We start from the raw sequence: 20,249 nt of genomic DNA, 5'->3' as shown, positions 1-20,249 counted from the left end.
CTTGTATCGCTCCTTCTTAATAGCCATGGTTCAGGTAGACGCTGATCTGTTGATCTTCCTTTCACATTCCCTCCCTGATCACCCATGAGGCTCCAAGCTCTTCTCCATTTGTTATGTTGACTTAACCAAAAGCAACAAGGTACTTAGCAGTAGAAAATGTCCTAGAATTTATTAGTATCCCTTCTCTTTGGGGAGAATTATGCTCTTAAATGGCATTTTGACCTCTTTAACATATGAACAGCTTTTTCTTTTTTAAAATAAATGAATATTTGGCCTTGTGAAAGAAAAACATAACAGAAATGAAATGGCCTCAGAAACACATGCAGTCATTGGTTTCTCTGCATAATAGATACATCTAGAATTAGCAGAGTGAGTACCTACAGCACTAATTGATGTGTAACCCAAGGAAAGGACAATAGGATTTTTAATTCTAGGGTTTTTCAGTTGGGAGTCTAGGCCATGGAAATAGTGTAGAATTGAGTAATATCACACAAGTATTTCCTCTTGCCTCCCAACTAGAATATGATCATAATCAGAGAACCAAGACAGCAGTCATAGATGCACTAAGGAACCCTAAGAAAAAAATGGGGATTTGATTGGGAATGTGGTTCCATATTAGGTGCTTACTTGGAAATGCTCAATGATTAATTATTATAAGTTTGGACAAGGTCAAGTTTAGCCAAGAACTTCCTCCTAGGAAGAAGAGGAAGGTGTTGGATATGGAGGGTATTTCAAAGAGATGTCTGTTGCTGGGAATCTTACTTTGGCAATCTTTATAGTGTGTATGTGTGTGTGTTTAAATTAGTTGTTACTCAAATGTTGACGTTCATTTTTTGAAACCTAAGTTATTCAGAAAAAGTACCAAGAAGGGAGCAAAAAGAGAAAATCATCTCAAGTCCCACAACTCAGAATAGTCACTGGTAGTTGCATAAACACATGTCTACTTCACCTATCTGTGCATCTGTGCATATTTAAAAGTGGAAGCATAGCTAGCTTGATAGATAAATAAATAGAAAAAAATTAAATCTTATTGGACTATATATATTTCTTTTAGTAAAAATCTGTTGCATTTAATTTTACTTGAAACTGGCAGAAAAAATAGTGCTTGATATTTATAGAAGAAAAATAAATTAATAGGGCATTACAAACAACACTAAACTTCAGATAAATACTTATTTTTCAAAAAGGGTATTTATTTTTAAGCAATCTATTTAAGGTGCAATATAGTTTAATGAAAAGATATTATAAAACCATATTTCACATTTGTCTGACACCCTCAACGAATGTAAGTTATGTCTTGCTCATGTTTTTAATCTATAACCTAGAATAACGTTTCTCAAACTTTTTGGTCTTTGCACCCCTTTACACTCCTGAAAATTATTGAGAATGAGAGAGAGCTTTTGTTTATACTGCTTATATCTGACTATATTTTCCATATCAGAAGCTTACACAGAACACTTTATATATTTTCATGGACTAATGACAATAAAGCCTATAACATGATAGCATAAATATTTTATTTTTTAAACCTGTATTTTTCAAAACAAAAAGAAAATTAATTTAAAGAATGGCATTGCTTTACATTTTTTCAAATCTCTAATGCTGCCTTAATAAAATGCAGTTGGATTCTCTCATCTCTGAATTCAGTCTGTTTCAATGTGTTGTTCTGGTGGAAGTATAGGAAGAAAGTCCATCTTTCCCCAGATATGTACTTGCAAAAGAGCTGTATTATAATACCTTTTCAGATAATTAGTATTCCTCTTTGATATCATACAGAAGTGTGATAAGTGGGAATTTCTTAAAGGTGGTTGCAGTGTGGAATCTAAAAACAATGAACTCTTTCTCCTGTGACATTAAAAGTAGGTCTATCTTGCACTTTGAATGGATCTTTTCTCATGCTTGATTTTGTGTTATCAAGCAGGGCTTATTTGGAAAGATTGTTCACTGAATTATATCGTATCTTCTCAATGTCGACACATTTCACTATATAATGTCATTGTATTAGTCTGTTATCATGCTGCTAATAAAGACATATCCAAGACGGGGTAATTTATAAAGAAGAGAGATGTAATTGACTCACAGTTCCACATGGCTGGGGAGGCCTCACAATCATGGTGGAAGGCAAAGCAGGAGGAGAGGCACCTCTTACCTGGCGGTAGGCAAGAGAAAGAGCATATGAAGGGGAACTCCCCTTTATAAAACCATCAGACCTTGTGAGACTTACTCACTATTACAAGAACAGCATGAGAAAGACGTGCCCCCATGACTCAATTACCTCCCACCGTGTCCCTCCCACAACACATGGGAATTATGAGAGCTACAATTCCAAATAAGATTTGGCTGGGGACCCAGCCAAACCATAACAGCCATCAAATCACATTTGTTATTATCACCACTGATTTAAACAGAAAAGTCTTTTAATATTGAAAATGTGACAAGCTCATGGTGGCAAATGCAAATTTTCCTAAATTTTAATTTTCACATAAAAGTTTGCATTATATCACTTGCAACAAAGATTGCCAGCTATTTTCTTTAAAGCAACGGTTTTACTTTGGTTATTTGTGAGAAAGTGTTGTTGGCCAAATACCCAAGTTTGAAAAACCATAGTTTGTGTGTTAATAGTTTTTCAAGTGAAAGTGGTGTTTCATGAAAAATTCAGCTAGTTCAGCTTGCAATTCAAACAATCACAGCTTTTTGATTGTTTTCTCAGGATACTCTTCCTACTTTCATACCTCCCACTTCATCAAACAGAATAATGACAAAATTCTACGTAAAGGTTGAAACTTAATATAATTTTTATTGCCTCACTCAAGATATGAATAAAACTGGACTTATTTTATTTAAATAAAGACAGAGTCCTTAGTCACCCAGACTGGAGTGCAGTGGTGTGATCATAGCTCACTGCAGGCTCCAACTCCTGGGCTCCAAGGATCGTCCCACCTCAGTCTCCACCTCAGCTGGCACTACAGGCATGCACCACCATGCCAAACTTTTTTTATTTTCTTCTGATATTTGTAGAATTGAGGTCTCCTTATCTTGCCCATGCTGGTCTCTAATTCCTGGGTTCAAGAAATCTTCCCACCTCAGCCTCCCAGAGTGCTGGGATTACAAACTAGCCAGTGCACCTGGCCTGAAACCAAACTTTTCTAATTTTGTTTCCTGTGAACGTGTGATAAGGAATACAATAAGTACTAACACAGTTTTATGTGACTGTCTTGATATGGCTGGGGTCGCCTACAGTTGACCACTATTGCTTTTGTACCATCAATTCAAATGTTAACTCAGTTAAAAAGGAAAATTATGTTTAAGTACTATAATGAAAAGTGGTTAGGCCTTAAGGACACACGGAAATGGTCTTGGGGATACCCCAGAAAATGTAGGGACCACACTTTGAAAACCACCGGCCTAGAACCATGATTCTTATCTCCAAAGTTACATTGTCTTTTCCTCAGAATGTTACAATTTTCCAATGTTTTTCAGCACTGTTGCTTTGCAGACAAATATTTTCTGTATTTATTTTTTCTATACCTCTTGGATCCATTTTTTTTTGCATCTCCTCTTCATCACCTCCTTATTTATTTATTTTGCATTAATTAACATCAAAACTATTTACTTATAAGCCTAGTTTTCCACTTTAGTCCAATTCTCTCTGGTTTGAGAAATATTAGCACAATTTCTCAGGATTTTGTTATATCAGCTTCTTTCCTCATTCTGATTCTGGGAGAAGGTGACAGAGGAGTGTGCAGGAATTTCTAGGCTGTGCAATAATTTTATGTTTGTTTCTGTGGCTCTAACTTTTAAAAGTGATAACATTACATCTAGTTTTCTTGCTTGTTGTCGCTAATGAGTCTGTTTTTGCTGACACTTTTACTGCGTTACTTTTTCCCTCTTATTACTACTATTATTAATAAATTGGATCCTGCTATGTTGCCCAGGCTGGACTTGAACTCCTGGGCTCAAGTAGTCCTACCACCTCAGCCTCTGGAGTAACTGGTACTATAGATGCACACTCAGCTTTTGCCCTCTTATTAATGTTTATGACATTAGATATTAGGAAATAATTTGCACTTCAGGGTTACCTCATCATATTATTTGCCTGTTAGTATTTAGTAGGCTGCTACCCTCGACTTACACTCTAGGTATATGTGTCCAGTTCCAGGACCATTTACTTGATGAGATGCTCAGGAATTTTTAGTGTTTGTCAACTACAGTAGTTGGTTTCCTTCTATGTTTCTACTGACTTGTTTCAATACCTATCTACAAATAGAATTGCCTTGGCTTCTTTTTTAAAGTTGGCTTATTTTGGAAAATACTTGTAAAATTTTACAACTTATTTCTGTTGGATTTTTCAGTTGAGATAAATGTCTAAAAAGCTGTGAATATGAGAGCTATGAATGAGATCTTCTTCCATGAGGCTTTTAGATTCCCTTTATGCTGCAAAAAGTTAAACCTTCCCTATGAAGGATCCATACACAAACAGATCCCAGGAAGGGTTGTGCATGGTCTGATAAAGCTGAAAACTGCAGATTATACTCAAGAGCTTTGATAGCGTCTCAGCAGGAGTGAATCCAAGTTTTGTGCGATCCAGAGTTTGTTAAGTTTGGGATCCTTTGTGTAAATAAAAAATATAGCATAGTACATTTGAAAATAGGTACAGGGCCTTGGAAGTAGCCCATGCAACTGAGCAGCCCTGAAGCTTGCACTTCATTTGACTTTGTAAAGCTTCTTCTAGGGTCCCATGGAAATGTTTTCCAAGCAAACTCAGACTTAAACTTGTGTTCACACAGCATTTGCCAAGACTGGCAGTGTTTTAGCAGACTTGGACCTATGCATATGTGGGCTCTGAACTTAGTTGGGTTACTCTGCACTTACAATCTGTTACATTCTGGTGTGTTTGTGCCAAATAAACTGCAGCTTTCCAGTGGCCCTGCTTTGTGTTACTTGGCTTCCTCTCTGGTTTTATGATTAATCTCTTATTTACCTCTGGGGTTGACTCAATTTACTTGTCTAGGATCTAGACATTGTTCTTGGCTTTTGCATCTCCAATTATTCCATCAGCTTTACTCTTTCCTCTTATTTCATATGGGAACCACTGGCCTGGACCACACACTGACATTGAAGATGGCAGTTTGTATTAATTGTTTCTACAATCTCCTAACATGTCAGATATTAATCCTCTGGTTACAAATGCTGGCTCAGATTAAGAGTCCTAGTTCACCTCATCTGCTTTGTGCAGTGTGATATGGGCTTTTGGCTAGAAATCAAGCCCTACTGTTAAAATCACATCCTGGGTAGGACCCAGCCTAATTCATACTTCTCACCCCTCTCCGATCTTGTAGTAAGGTTGATCTTGCCCTGAGGTAAAGCCCAGAGATTAGTGAACAGAAGTTCCATCTTCATACCACAACCATTAATGAAGTTTCATATAAATAGCACAGCCTTTTAACACACTTCATCTTGGATATGTCTTTTATGATAACACACCTTAGTTTCCCTGTCATGTATAATCGAGAACACCTAGTGCTAGACAATAAGAAAAGCTGTGATAATTTTTGAGTCATATTATCATGAATTTGAGATTGGCATACTTTTCTCCAGCTATTTTTCATCTTATGAAATTTGAGAAGCAGAGAATTGGTATGATCCTCCACTGCAGAGCAGAGGTTGACTTGCATGATGGTTAATTTTATCTGCCAACTTGGCTGGGCCATAGAGTGCCCAAATATTTTCACAAACATTACCCTGGATGTTTCTACACGGATGTTTTTGGATGACACTAATGTTTAAATTGGTAGACTGAATAAAGCAGATTGCGCTCATGATGTTGGTGGGCTCCATTCAATCAGTTGAAGGCTTGAATAGAACAAAATGCAAACCCTCCCCCACTCCAAGTAAGTGAGATCTTCCTGCTGAGGGCCTCCAAGTTGGAACATTAGATCTTCCCAGTTCTGTGGTAGCTGGTGAACTACTACTCGAAGTGGGGCATGAGCTCTGCAGATTTTGGACTTGCCAGCCATGTAAGCTAATTCCTTATCATAAATCTCTATCTGTCTCTATTTCCGTCTGTCTCTATTTTTATCTCTATCTCTATCTCTGTTTCTGTCTCTGTCTGTCTCTACCTCTATCTCTATCTCTATCTCTATCTCTATCTCTGTTTCTGTCGCTGTCTGTCTCTATCTCTAGCTCTATCTCCAACTATCTCTATCTCTATCTCTATCTCTATCTCTATCTCTATCTATCTCCGTGTCCCATTGGATCTGTTTCTCTGGAGAATCCTGACTAATATGACTTGTTAAATCATTCTGCAAACACAGAAACTGGCACATTTCCAGGTTGGCAAATGAAATTTTCTACCTACCTGTTACAGAAAGTATATGTATTTTAAAGTGTACTTCTTTCATTTTTAAAAAGTACGCTAATGCAAGTGCAAATTTTTATGTTAGATATGATGGCTCCGGGCTGGGCACAGTGGCACACGCCTATAATCCCAACACTTTGGGAGGCCAAGGCAGGTGGATTAGGAGGTCAGGAGATTGAGACCATCCTGGCTAACATGGTGAAACCCCGTCTCTCCTAAAAATACAGAAAATTAGCCGGGCGTGGTGGCGGGCGCCTGTAGTCCCAGCTACTCGGAAGGCTGAGGAAGGAGAATGGCCTGAACCCGGGAGGTGGAGCTTGCAGTGAGCTGAGATCGCGCCACTGCACTCCAGGCTGGGCGACAGAGGGAGACTCCATCTCAAAAAAAGAAAAAAAAGAAAAAGAAAAAGAAAAGAAATGATGGCTCCAAGAACAAAGAAGACCATATTGAGCCTCTCAATCAAGTTTTTCAACTTAGTGGTGAGGCATTATGGAATCAGGTGATAATGCATCAATTTCATTATTAGAAATAATGCCTCCTACAGGAACACCATGATAAACCACTTAAAAATTTAGAGGTCCCCAAAGAATCTCAGAGGGCATGCACAGGTGGGTGTTAAAGCCCCTTCTATTAGAGGGCTCTCTAGGCAAGTAAAAGATTTTGACTTTGCAAATATTCAGGGACCTTTCTGCCGTTACATGAAAATTACCTCATGAATATTTGTCCTCCCCTTTGTAAATTAAAAGTATACACATCAGGATGTAATTTGAATATTATCTTGCAGTAATTTTCTTCCTGCCAGCTCTGTTTTACACTGTCTTAAAGAAGACTGGTAAAAATACAAATCAGTCGTGAGAAAGTATAAAAACAAAAGTAACCCATCCAGAACTAACAGAGCAAATCACTTAAGGGAACATTGAGTCCTAATTGTAGAAATAACATACATTAATCACCCTTCTGGTGCTACCAGGGGGATGGGCTTGCTGATGACCTGACACAAAGAAAAGAAAATACAGAGCCAGGCCAAGTTTTCAGCTTGAAGCTGTGTATTCAGAAGGCTGGATGGGCATATAGCTACATCATTTTAAAAATTATAATGGAGAGAAAGCCCTGGTAATACAATATTAGAGTTGCAAGTGTGGGCACATTTAAAGGAGGAAATTCACTTGGGAAAGCTTTCTTTTGACATTAGACATATGGCAAAGCTCTACTGGGAATTGTTCAACGTTTACGCTTACCTTCAGGATGGGAGGCAAGATATTTCAAATAATTGCAACTATCAACTTTCCAGCTGAGTGGAGTTTGGCTAGATATGAAAATTGCTCCTCACTGTAAGAAAAACGCCATCAATTTTAAAAACAAAATTCCATGTGCAATGAGAAGCTATGGTATGTCTGATATCTCACGTGCCTTAGCCTGGTGTTCTGGGAAAAGCAGAGCATATATACATGCCTGTGGTTTATTTTGGGAATTGGTCCCAAAGCACAGGAATGGAGGACTGGGAGAAGTAAGATAGGGGAAGAAGGAAATCCAGTCCAAGAAGACATGACAGAGCTGATCACACTGTCTGTCAACAACTAGGATTTGATTCTTTTGGGGTCTTTCTGGAAAGCTGTGATTAATAAATCTATAATTGTCCAACCAGAGGTAGAAAAGGTGAACACTTACATACTAGCTTCATTTTCCTTTGGTGAAAAGTCAGCCCATGGATTGATAATATCCTTGTCCTTCTACTTTGAGTTTTTTTTTTTTTCATAATGGCCAAGTGAGTTCATGAAGAAATCTCATGTAGAGGCATAGAAATCCCTGAGTGAAAGGTGGTAGACTTAGTACGCCCAAGTGGAGGTGCTATCGGGGTGCACCAGTATAGCTTTCTGGCAGAGCAATGGCTGGGGTAAAACAGCAGACTAAGGTGCTATCTGATGGAGTGCAAAAGTTACGTGGGATATATCGTGGGAAGATTCTCTGTACTTGCATTTTTATACATTGTGGGTTTTTTTAATGTTTTGATAATAGAATCAGACTGAACCAGGTATAAGTATCTCATTATCTGTTTCTTCGGAAAGATGTCCTGGTGTCTTCTCTGTAATTTAGAGCCTCCACTTTGCCCCTGTATGTTCTTATATTCTTTCAGCACCAGTGGCTGGCGTCATCAGCCAGCAAAGAGAGACACCTGGGGTCTTCAGCCCTTTCCTCACCCACTGACTCTGTAACTATACCTCACCCACTGATTCTGAACCCTGAGAGAGATCATTTATGCTCAGGATGAATAACCTGTCTTATCTATTAGATCCTTTGTAGATTTCACTTTTTTTTTTTTTTTGGGACGGAATTTCGCTCCTGTTACCTAGGCTGGAGTGCAGTGGCGCGATCTTCCAGCTCACCGCAACCTCCGCCTCCCAAGTTCAAGCGATTCTCCTGCCTCAGCCTCCCGAGTAGCTGGGATTACAGGCATGTGCCACCACCACGCCCGGCTAATTTTGTATTTTTAGTAGAGACGGGGTTTCTCCATGTTGGTCAGGCTGGTCTCGAACTCCTGACCTCAGGTGATCCGCCTGCCTCAGCCTCCCAAAGTGCTGGGATTACAAGCGTGAGCCACTGCGCCGGCCTCGAAATTTCAGGTTTTGATAGATGGAATGGGTGAAGACAATGAGAGCTAGCAAGGAAGAACAGGATGCAGAGGCAAGACTGGAAACTCTCCAAGAAAGGTTAACTTTTCTTAACTCACAAGTTAAACAAAGCCTGCAGGCTCCGTGCAGAGCTCAGGCACCCAGCGGTGGCCGATCCAGACCAGGTCCTCCCGGAAGCCCGGCCTGCCCGACAGAGCCTTAGCACAGAGTCCCCTCAGGCGTCGTCGCCAGGACGGGGCGGAACCCTGTGGAGCTCCCACCCCCGGGACGAAGGCCGCTGCCAGGGCCGCGCAGCCACGCGAGTGGAATCAGAGGAACCTCGAGGCAAGGAGAGCCGGCCCCGCTCCCTACGCCCGTCACCGCCATCCTTGTTGTAGGGAACTTGGCCCCCGAGCCACCGCCGCACTCCGTGGGCTCCTGAGGAGCCCCTACCCTCGCCACCCCACTGCCTTTGCGCCAGCCTCCCGGACTAGCCTGTGGTGCTGAGATAGGGGCGGGCCCGAGCCACGGGTTGGGGCGGGGTCTGATGCGCGCCCCGCCCCGCCCCGCCCCTCCGCGCCTACCTCTCCAGTCCGCACCCTCCCGTGCCCACCCCGCCAGTCCCCGCCCAGCCGCTCCCGCCCCTCCCCCGCCTTCCCGCGCGATCCGCCTCGCTTTCCCCCGCCTCCCGCGCCCCCGCGCGGCCCGCCCCCGCGCGGCCCGCCCCCGCGCGGCCCGCCCCCGCGCGGCCCGCCCCCGCGCGGCCCGCCCCTCACCCTCCTCTCTTTCCTGCTCCGGGCCCGCCAGTAGCCGGCCGCGGCGGCGAGGGACTAGGACGCGGCTGGAGCGGCGCCGGGAGACGAGGAGCTGAGAGACGGCGGCGGCCGAAAGCGGAGAGATGCTGGGCGTGGCGGCTGGGATGACCCACAGGTAAGGGCCGCGCCGCGCGGCGCCCGCCACGTCCGCCCTGCAGCTCCCGGCGGGCCTTCGGGCCGGGCCGGGCCTGGAGCGGGCGGGCGGCCGGGCTTTCCCCGCGGCCTCCCCCGGGTGGCCCGGAGCCCGGACCCCCGCGCTCGGGTGGCGGCGTGGCTGCGTGCGTGCCCGCGGAGGAGACGGCTGCTGTTCACTCCCGGGTGTCCGCGGTGGCACAGGCGCTGACGCCGCCCCGCTGCTCCTAGAGTTCCTTAAGACAAATCAGTATTTGCCGAGCTAATCATTTATCTTCTAGCAGTAGGGATCAGCGGGTCGCAGACGTCTTGGTCTCAGGACCCCTCTTGGGACTAGAGGACCTGGAAGGGTGGCTGTCTCCGTAGACTGTACTAGAAAGGAAAACCGAGACACTGGAGTTACTATTAACTCATTGAATAAATCCGTGGTATGTTAAAGTACATACCACGTTTTTCTGCAACATAGGGTTTTGCTAAAACAATAGTTGGTGGGACGACTGGCGCCCTTTACAGTTTGCGAATCTCTTGAGTTGTCTTAGTAGAGACAACTGCGTTCTCCCATCTGCTTTGCAGTTCAGTCTGTTGCGGTATGTTTTCATATGAAGAAAATTTGATCTTACACAGATGTGTAGTTGGAAAAGCGAATACTGTCTTAATAGCTGTTTCAGATAATTATGGGTATTCTTTATTACTACACCAAAACTAGGTAAGTGGAAGTTTCTCAAAGGCTGGTTTGGACGTGGAATCTGAAGCTACTGTCAGCAGACTTTTCACAGTTTCGTTAAAATTCCTTGGTCTGTCTTGCAGTTTGAATGCAGCTGAAGCTCCTGTTAGTGGCCTTTGCACACAGTTACGTTGAAATTCCTTGGTCTGTCTTGCAGTTTGAATGCAGCTGTTACCCATTGTAACACCGTATATTTGTCGTTTGGAAAATATTGGCTCACTGAGTTTGGCAGATCCCAAGCTGACGCATTTCATTAATAGCGCCGAATAACATTCGTTACCATCACTATTGATTTAATCAGGAAAGTCTTTATGTTAAAAGCCGTCAGATAGAAGGTGGTGTTTACAAGTTTTCCAAAATTCGAATTTTCGGTTGAAAGCTTGCTTTTTATCATTGGAAACAAAATATTGTCAATTATTTTCCTCAAAGTGACAGACTCACTTTGTTCAGTTTCAAGGAAATGTCTGGCAATACAGGTTTAAATAACCCTAGCTTGTCAGTTGTTCTTTCCCGTAAAAATGGTATTTCATGATACAAGCAAGTTAATTCGGCTCATCGCTCTATTACAGAAGTGCACACCTGCCATTTGGTCACAAGTAACAAAAAAGAGTCAAAGCTCAAGATTTGATAGCAATAATTTGTACTCCTTCATCATGGACTTTTTTCCTTAAAAAAAAGTATTGACTAGTAAGTTGATATAAAATTTAAAGTATTTGTGAGATATTAAGAATATCGGATATGTAGTGTAATAAAGGAGATAATAGTTTCCTTTTAAGACCTTCAAACCTCTCTGGTCCAGTGTCTCTCCCCATCTTATCCCCTTCCCATCCTGAATTAATCATTAGTGATTTACTTTTTGGAGGGAGAGTAATAAGTTAATTCAAATTATTGTGCATCCATAACCATCATACATGTCCAGAAATCTTTATCTTACAAAACTGAAACTCTGTACCTATTAAACAATAACTCTCCATTCCCCTCCGCCCGCCAGTCCCTGGCAGCCATCATTCTAATTTCTGTCTATGACTTTGACTACTGCTGGTACCTCATATCTCATGTAAGTGGAATCATGCACTATTTGCTGTGCATGTCGTAGTTTGTTCCTTTTTGTTGCTCAGTAGTGCTCCACGGTATGGATGTACAGCAGTTTAACTGTTCACATGTTGAAGGACATTCAGGCTGTTAGTTTTGGGCTATTAAGAAAGCTACTACGAACAAATAGGTGTTTGTTGTTGTTTTTGAGACAGTGTCTTGCTCTGTCACCCAGACTAGAGTGGAGAGCAGTAGCATGATCATGACTTACTGCACCCTCGACCTCCCAGGCTGAAGCAATCCTCCCACCTCAGTCCCCCAAGTAGCTGGGACTACAGGCACACGCCACCATGCCTGGATAATTTTTGTATTTTTTTGGTAGAGACAGGGTTTCGCCATGTTGTCCAGGCTAGTCTAGGGGTCCCAAACTCCTGGGTTCCAGCAATCCACCCACCTCAGCCTCCCAAAGTGCTGGAATTTTAGAGCCACTGTGCTCGGCCTAAGTTTTATGTGAATGTAAGTTTTCCTTTTCTGGGATAAATGTCCAAGAGTGTGCAATTGTCAGGTTGTACAGAAATTGTATGTTTAGTTTTTTGAGAAACTGACAGTTTTTTTCCAGCATGACTGTACCATTGCACTTAAAAAGTGAAATTGACATTATTTTCCTGTGAGTACATAGAAGTAAAGAATTCAGGGACACTGCCATGGCCCTCTTTAGTGCTAAGCGGCCAGCAGTTGTACCGACTGTTGTTTTTGCACTATCTGTGTGTCAACACAGTGCACAATGCTACAGTGACTTAGGAATATCTTAGTATGATGAAAATAGTTTTGATCTCTCAGACCCCTTAGAAAAGTCTTGGAGACCCTCGGGGGTGCAAGGCCATACTTTAGGAACCACTGTTAAAGACATAATCCTAAATGATGAGGGATATGCAGGTATTGGGGATATTTAAAGAGAAACAAATGCAAGGTTTCTCTTAAAATTGCTCTTGAATGCTTGTGGTAGTGCGTGCCTTGTAGTTTTGGGTAGTTTTAGTAGGACGTAATAACTAAGACTTGGACCACTATGGAAGAAGCAACTTTCTGCCTTTCAGGATTTTCCCTGATAAGAAAATGGCCAGTGCCATTATGAAGAGGGAAAATGCCATGGGCCTAAGTGTATTCACACTTTTCAGTGTTCTGTGCCGGTTTGTATGGTGAGAAAATCGAACTGTTGATTTTTAAGAAAGCTAAGGAAAGTTCGGTGGTAGAAAAGATCATTTCAGTTCTGGTGGTTCCGTTTTTTGCAGGCTTAGAGAAAACTGTCCATCAGGATTGTACTGTCTTGATTTTATTTGATCATTCCCACCCTTTTCCCTTTGCTGTAGCCCCTTGACCTGTCTTCTGGGCAGTTCTTTCCTTTGCTAAATGTGAGTACAACAAGTAGGCTTTCCTTTCCTCCTAGAGGGGGGACCTTGGAGCTCCTCCACTGGGTCAGAGAAACTTCCATAGCTGCAGCAGATCAGTAACAGGAGAGCGGAGCTTTACTCTGAAAGCCTCTATTTTCAATAATGTTGTGTTTGCTTTTTGGATAATCATTTAAATAAATAAACCTCAGTATAGGTCATGTTCTTACCTAGGTTTAGCACTTAAATAGAAGGAAAAACATCTCAAACCATTTTGTTAGTGTTATAGTTCTCGTAACTACACTTTAAGCTGTGGTTTTCCACCCACAGAGATGTTGTCTACATTATATGCTGGACTGTTGCCACATTGTCTTCCAAAAACTTTAATTTTAAGACACTTGAGAAGCAGGAGCTGCACTACCTGTTGCCATATACTGTGCATTCTTCAGCAACAGAGGTTTTCTTTTCCCTCTTTCTGATATAATCTCATCTCTTTTATTTGATCATATCACACATTTCCACCCTGGAGCTTACTGCAGGGATGAGTAAGGGAGTCACTTTCCTGCATCTTTTTTCACGTTGGAGCACGTTTTGGAGCTTGATGAGTCTCCAGTGACATTTAAGAGTGGGGCGGGGCAGCTGCAGATAAAGCAAGTGCTGAAGAGTGCATTCTGTGAGAGGTAGGAAGAAAGGTGAAGGCAGTAGTTCAGCTGCTGGGAGTATGTGCTTGGCAGTGGGAGGCACGGGACTCAGCATCAGCACACCAGGAGTCCAGGGCTTTCAGGATGTCTGAGTAGCAGGCAAGGTAAAGCAAGATAACAGACAACATGCATTTACAAATAATGTTTACACATACTTTCCCTTTCTACAAAAATGGAATCATAGTCATACTATTCTGCAATTGCTTTTTTTAGTATTAAAAAAGTTACGGGAAAATACGCAAAACAAAATTTACTATTTTAACCATTTTTAAGTGTACGGTTCTGTGGCATTATGTACATTCACGTTGTTGTGCAACCATCACTACCCTTCCTTCTGAGAACTTTTTCATCTTTCTAGACTGAAACTCTGTGTCCAGTAAATACCAACTCCCCATTTCTTGCAATTGCTTTTTTGCTTCAATAAGCTGTCTTAGAGTGGTGTATGTGGGTTTACCTTATGTTTTTTAACCTTAGTTTTAATGGCTGCATAGTATTTCACAGTGTACCTGTGATACGATTTATACATCCAGTCCTTGACTAGTGGTTATTTGGGTTCTATTTTTTAATTATCACAAATACTTTGAACGTCTCTGCCAGAGTGTTTTTTGTTTTGTTTTATTTTGTTTTTGAGACAAGGTCTCACTCTGTCACCCAGGCTGGAGTAAAGTGGTGCAATCATGGCTCACTGCAGCCTCAACCTCCTGGGGTCAGGTGATCCTTTCACCTTAGCCTCCGGAGTAGCTGGGACAACAGGTGCATGCCACTATGCCTGGCTAATATTTTGTATTTTTTGTAGTGACAGGGTTTCCCCATGTTGCCCAGCCTAGTCTTGAATTCCTGGCCTCAAGCGATCCACCCTCCTCGGCCTCTCAGAGTTCTGGGATTACAGGCGTGAGCCACTGCACCCAGCTACGAGAGTTTTCATAGCTTTCTGAGTGTAGAGTTAGTATGTACATGAGTGGTTGGCTCCATGTTCTAGTCCTAGTTCTGTCCCTTCATGGCTGTTTGAGTTTGGCCCTGTCAGCATCTTTAAGCCTCAGATTCTTAATTTATAAAGTAATCCCACCTATCTCAGAGGTTGTTGTGATAACTAAATATGAAGGCAAATGCAAATATTTCTGAAAGGATACAGATGAAATTTTTAGTGATTGTTGCTTCTAGAGAGGGAGTCTAGGCACCTGAGAATCCAGGATGAGAGGGAAATTTATTGTTGTATAGCTTTTTGTACTGTTTTGGTTTTTAAAATCATGTGTATGTTTTCATTTTTAAACCATTTAACACCATGCCAGGAACATAGTAGATGCTCAAGGAAGTCATCGTTTCCCATCATCCTGGTTCTTTTCCCCCGGACTTATACTGCTGCTAATGGCATCTTTTGTTTCTTCCTGTCATTCCCTCCCTATAGCCACCTTCTTGCTGAGTTCTTACCTTCGAATTTTCTCTGGAATCCATCATTTTCTTTTTTCACTCCTTTCTTACTGATTTCATTTTCACCCTGGTTCTGAAAATCTTTCAAATGAACATAAGATGACAGTATTAAGGCTGGGAAAGACTTGAGAGAATGCAGAGCCAGTGCCCTGTGGACTGTAAACTTACTCCAACTGGCTGGAAAAAAAAATCCATGCCCATATTAAGTGTTTGAAGTGTAACAAATAATGTTTTGTGAATGTTTCTAATTTTCATGTAAATGTTGATAAAGTAGAGATTATTATTATTATTATTTTTTTTTTGAGACCGAGTCTTGCTCTGTTGCCCAGGCTGGAGTGCAGTGGCGCCATCTCGGCTCGCTGCAAGCTCCACCTCCCAGGTTCACGCCATTCTCCTGCCTCAGCTTCCCGAGTAGCTGGGACTACAGACGCCTGCCACAACGCCCGGCTAATTTTTTGTATTTTTAGTAGAGACGGAGTTTCACCGTGTCAGCCAGGATGGTCTCGACCTCCTGACCTTGTGATCCACCCGCCTCGGCCTCCCAAAGTGCTGGGATTACAGACTTGAGCCACCGTGCCTGGCTGATAAAGTACAGATTCTTTTAAAGGGTTTGTGGAATTCGTGGTAGTATTTATATAGTGCATGCTTTATCTGTTAACATGTGCTAAAAAGACAATCATGGTGATATGAAGATCTAAGAAAATTTATTTAACATTTAAAAAGTGGGTTTATATGTGAAAAAGTTGGAACCTACTGAACTAATGCACTTTAGTGGGTCCCCTGCATTAGCCCTTTATTTAAATAAACTGCTTCTTTATTTTACAGGACAGGATTTGCCTAGAAGGTAAAATAGTTTATTCAAGGCCGAAAAGTGAGTTAACAGCAGGGTTAGGAATACAGCCCAAGATGTAGTTGTATTGTGGGGTCTCCTCTGCTATATTACGCTGGTTTGCTCTGTTACTTTATTCACATTGCATTGTTACAGTTTGTTGTATGTATATATTTTATCTTTTTGTCTACAGTATATAGTAAATACCTTGAGGACCAAGACCTATAGCTGAGCCCATTAACATAGTACATTTGGAAATGTCTGAATGAATTATGGATGTTGGCCCAGAATTGTTCTATTACAGGTGTCCTAGATGTCAGTCTCTTTCAAGTGATTCCTTCTGAAGAACACTTCAAAAGTGTTGTTGAAGACCTGGTATTCCTAGCCACATGTGCTGGTGCTTGCAACTTTTTCTTCCCCAGAGAGATCCCTTCCTATTGACGGGCTTCCTTACCAATGCATCAGCTGAGTGACAAATGTTACCAACTACTTAAACAGATATGTTTATTTCTCATTGGTAAATATAGTTGTTGTTTTGTTTTTGTTTGCTTACTTTTAAAGCTGGGCACATTGCTGTCCCTTAGAAAATCTGCCTTGTTAATACAGTGAGGAAGGGAGGGAGAATGGACATTGGGTAGGCAGTTGCAGCTTTTGCCACAGCTGGCTGTTTCTCCTTCTCAGTGCAGTAGATTGAACAGGGTTTGTTTTTCTGTGCAGGTACAGTGCAGGTCCACCTGACTGATCTGTCATCCATGTTGGTTTCAGATTTTTCTAAAGAACTACTTTGGTCACGTATTTTCAAAATATTGAGAAGCTGCTTGTTGCCTGTCAAGTAGGTCCAAACTCCAGCGCCTGGAATTTAAGGCTGTTTGTGATCTGGCCCAACCCGTCTTCATAGCCTTGTCACACACTATTTCCTTAGCCTTTGTCTCTCTAACCCACTGTCTTTTTCTGAAAATGATGATTTCCTGCCTCATTGCTGTTCATGCCCTTCTCTGGGCCTGGAAAATCATCATCTTTGGTGTTTTCTTGGCAGCTGGGACAAAATTGCCACTTCTCTCATAAAATAACGTATTCCTGGAGCATTAATTTAGCCCCTGCCGTGTAGTAGGGAATTAGGGATTCAGAGTTTTTTCTGTTCTCCCAAAGCGTTTTGAATTCTTTTTTGGTAATTACCAATTTCTGTTTTGTTTTACAGTTTTTTGTATATATGTCTAATCTTTTCTGCCAAAGTGTAATCTCTGGAAGTAAAGGAATGTTTTAATCAAATTTGTTAAATATCCAAAGAAAAACAAACTGGACAGTAGGCTTTATTTCTCCTTTTATTTGTTAGTGAATCGAAAAGTTCGGGGCTAGCTCTGCTTAGTGTCTTTGACATTGTTTGAATAAATTCACAAAACTTTGAGTAAGACAGGATCATTTTCTTTGGTTTAGCTTGACTCTACGGTGTATTACAGACTGCTGGCAGAACCCAACATCATGAAACATTTAGGAGAAATTCAGATGATATTTAGGCATCCTTGTTTACTTTAGTTTCCTCCTAGGCCATTCTTTTGGAAACTCTCTTAGTCATAACTACCTTTTCTTAATTACCTACTTCCACACAAATACCTTAAGGATATTATTTTATATAATCTTACCATCACAGCCACACCATGAAGTAGGATCTTTATATCTATTTTACAGATAAGGAAACCAAGCTCAAGAGGTTAAGAACTCACCAAGTCATACAATTAGTGACAGCTGGGGTTCTTACCAAAGTGCCGTGTAGAGCCCTGTGTCTCCTCACTTCATGTCACTGGTCAAGAAGAGGTCACAGCTTGCTAATTGTTTTTCCAAGTCTCAAGGCTTTTTCTTGGCATGTCCAGACAACCTATCCAGTTTTACTCCCTACTACCCTTACGCTTACATCATCTTATTGCCAACCATACCACAGTCCTTCTTTCTGAACTTGATTTTTGTTACTCTGCTAGGAGTAGCCTTTCCTTTTTTAAGGGGGTAGGAGTTCCCAAGTCTTACACTCAAGTCCCAGCTTAAACTCCTCTGTCTTGAAGATGACTTCCTTGGCTGCTTCAACACCTATTAGGCTTTCTTTTCTTGACTTCCTGGAGAATGCATTGGGTAAGATTCAGTTCTTTACCCAAATTTAGTGTGTCTGTATTTGTGTGCAACACACAAACTTCATTATTTTTATTTGAACTCTTGGCTATGCTTGCATATGTGAAAGTGATATTTACAAATTTTGGAATACATCTTTCAATACAGTTTGTGTCCATTATATACACTGTACTGTGCTATAGGGCATGGGGGTATACAGCTGTAATAGAGTGAAGGACACATTGTTTAATATTGTAGCTTTGTGTGTACAAGTCCCATAAGAGACTATTTTAAAAATTCTTTTAGAAATTTGGCTGGGCATGGTGGCTCACGCCTATAATCTCAGCACTTTGGGAGGCTGAGGCGAGAGGATCGCTTGAGCCCAGGAGTTCAAGATGAGCCTGGGCAACATAGTGGTACCCCATCTCTACAAAAAATTTTAAAATTAGCTGGGCACGGTGGCACGTGCCCATAGTCCTGTGGCAGGCTAGGTCTCACTAATGCAGGCCTCCATAACAACTGTTTCAATACTGACTGAGTGGTTAAGTGAAATAGTAAAAGCTAAAAAAGCCAGTGCCCTTATCAAAGGCTGGACTGTGACAGAAACCTACCAAGAGTTTTGCCTAGGCCTTTCCTGGGCCTTAAAGCATGACAAAATAACAAAAGAATTCTTAACAGGAGCCTTTTAGGATTAAACAAATTTTATTGTGGGTCAGAAGAAACTCCCCAAACCTCTGTGATTTAGTAGGAGACAAGATAAGGGTAATCACCTCAGCACCTGGACCCATTTAGATGAAGTAAATTTACTGAGGATCCAGAAGAAGGTCTCCAGCACTCACACCTTAGTCATAGATTAAAAGAAGTTAATGACTTATGTCTTCAGGTGAATGCACACTTACACGTAGACATATAGCTTAGAAGGTATATAAGCTCTGGAAAACTGCAATTTTGAGTTGGTCTGGTGATAATTTCCAGGCCTTCTCCCTGTAACTGGTTGCAGAAATAAAAACTCTCTTCCTCCCCAGTTCATCTGCATCTCGTTATTGGGCCATGAGAAATAGCAGCCCAACCCTCAGTTTGGTCTGGGAGCAGTCCCAGCTACTCAGGAGGCTGAGGTGGGAGGATCACTTGAGCCTGGGGGGTTGAGTCTTGCCACTGCACTGCAGCCTGGGCAACACAGCAAGACCCTTTCTTTCTCTGTCTTTCTCTCCCTCTCTCTTTTCTCTCTTCTCTCTTTCCCTGTCTCTCTCAAAAAGAAAAAAGAAATTTAAGGGAGGAAGTGGTAATTTGTTACTAGTTATTATAGATTAGTTGTTACTTATTGAAGACATTAGGACCAGTCAAATGTTATTGGATTCTTAGCAGGTAGAGATGTATTGGTCATTGTAGGGTTCAACCAGAGGCCTGGCTTATTTGGAATGTTGTAGGGAAAATTCAAGAATCAGGGAGAACAGTGCTCTGAAAACATAGGCTGCAGACTTCTCATGGCATGGGGTTCATGCTAAAAATGCTGATTGCTCAGCCTCATCCCATACTTCCTGAGGGAGGAATGTCATGAAATCTGTGCTTTTTAATTTTTTATTATGGAGGATTTCAAACATATACAAAAGTACAGAGAATAATGTGTCTCCGTGTGCTTTTGCTAAGCTTCAACAATTGTTATTATTATTTTATTTATTTATTTTTGAGGCGACGTTTTTGCTCCGTTGCCCAGGCTGGAGTGCAGTGGCGCTCTTGGCTCATTGCAGCCTCTGCCTCTTGGGTTCAAGCGATTCTCCTGCCTCAGACTCCCAAGTAGCTGGGATTACAGGTGCCTACCACCACGCCTGGCTAATTTTTGTATTTTTAGTAGAGACGGGTTTTCACCATGTGGGCCAGGCTGGTCTCAAACTCTTAACCTCAGGTGATCCACCCACTTTGGCCTCCCAAAGTGCTAGGATTACAGGTGTGAGCCACCACACCGGGGCAGCCTCCATAATTATTGACTGATGGTAAATCTTTGACTGAAGGCCAATCTTTTTTCACTCTTCTCTCCCCTGTGTCATATTATAGAGATTTTAATATGTATCCTTAAAAGATAAGGACTCTTCAAAAAACTGTTTAAACATAATCTCAGCATCACACTTGAAAAAGATGAGT

The 20,249-nt window shown here is 41.8% G+C and overlaps 1 protein-coding gene across 10 annotated transcripts in view; it reads left to right on the top strand.

Annotated features, from left to right (window-relative positions):
• The first annotated feature begins 9,759 nt into the window (after positions 1-9,759).
• LOC129028448 (E3 SUMO-protein ligase RanBP2-like) overlaps positions 9,760-20,249 on the top strand; it is a 121,563-nt gene continuing 111,073 nt past the window's right edge. For 9 of the 10 annotated variants that reach the window (XM_063648513.1, XM_063648511.1, XM_063648512.1 and 6 more), the window contains exon 1: positions 9,761-9,897. The gene's annotated coding sequence lies outside the window, so the exon portion shown is untranslated. Of the gene's footprint in view, positions 9,898-20,249 lie in introns of all 10 variants that reach the window. The other variant, XM_054474249.2, reaches the window with a different exon arrangement.

This window comes from Pongo pygmaeus, chromosome 12, assembly GCF_028885625.2.
Source record: "Pongo pygmaeus isolate AG05252 chromosome 12, NHGRI_mPonPyg2-v2.0_pri, whole genome shotgun sequence".
In the NCBI taxonomy this organism is placed as follows: Eukaryota; Metazoa; Chordata; class Mammalia; order Primates; family Hominidae; genus Pongo; species Pongo pygmaeus.
This window is presented reverse-complemented; position numbering and strand designations above follow the sequence as displayed.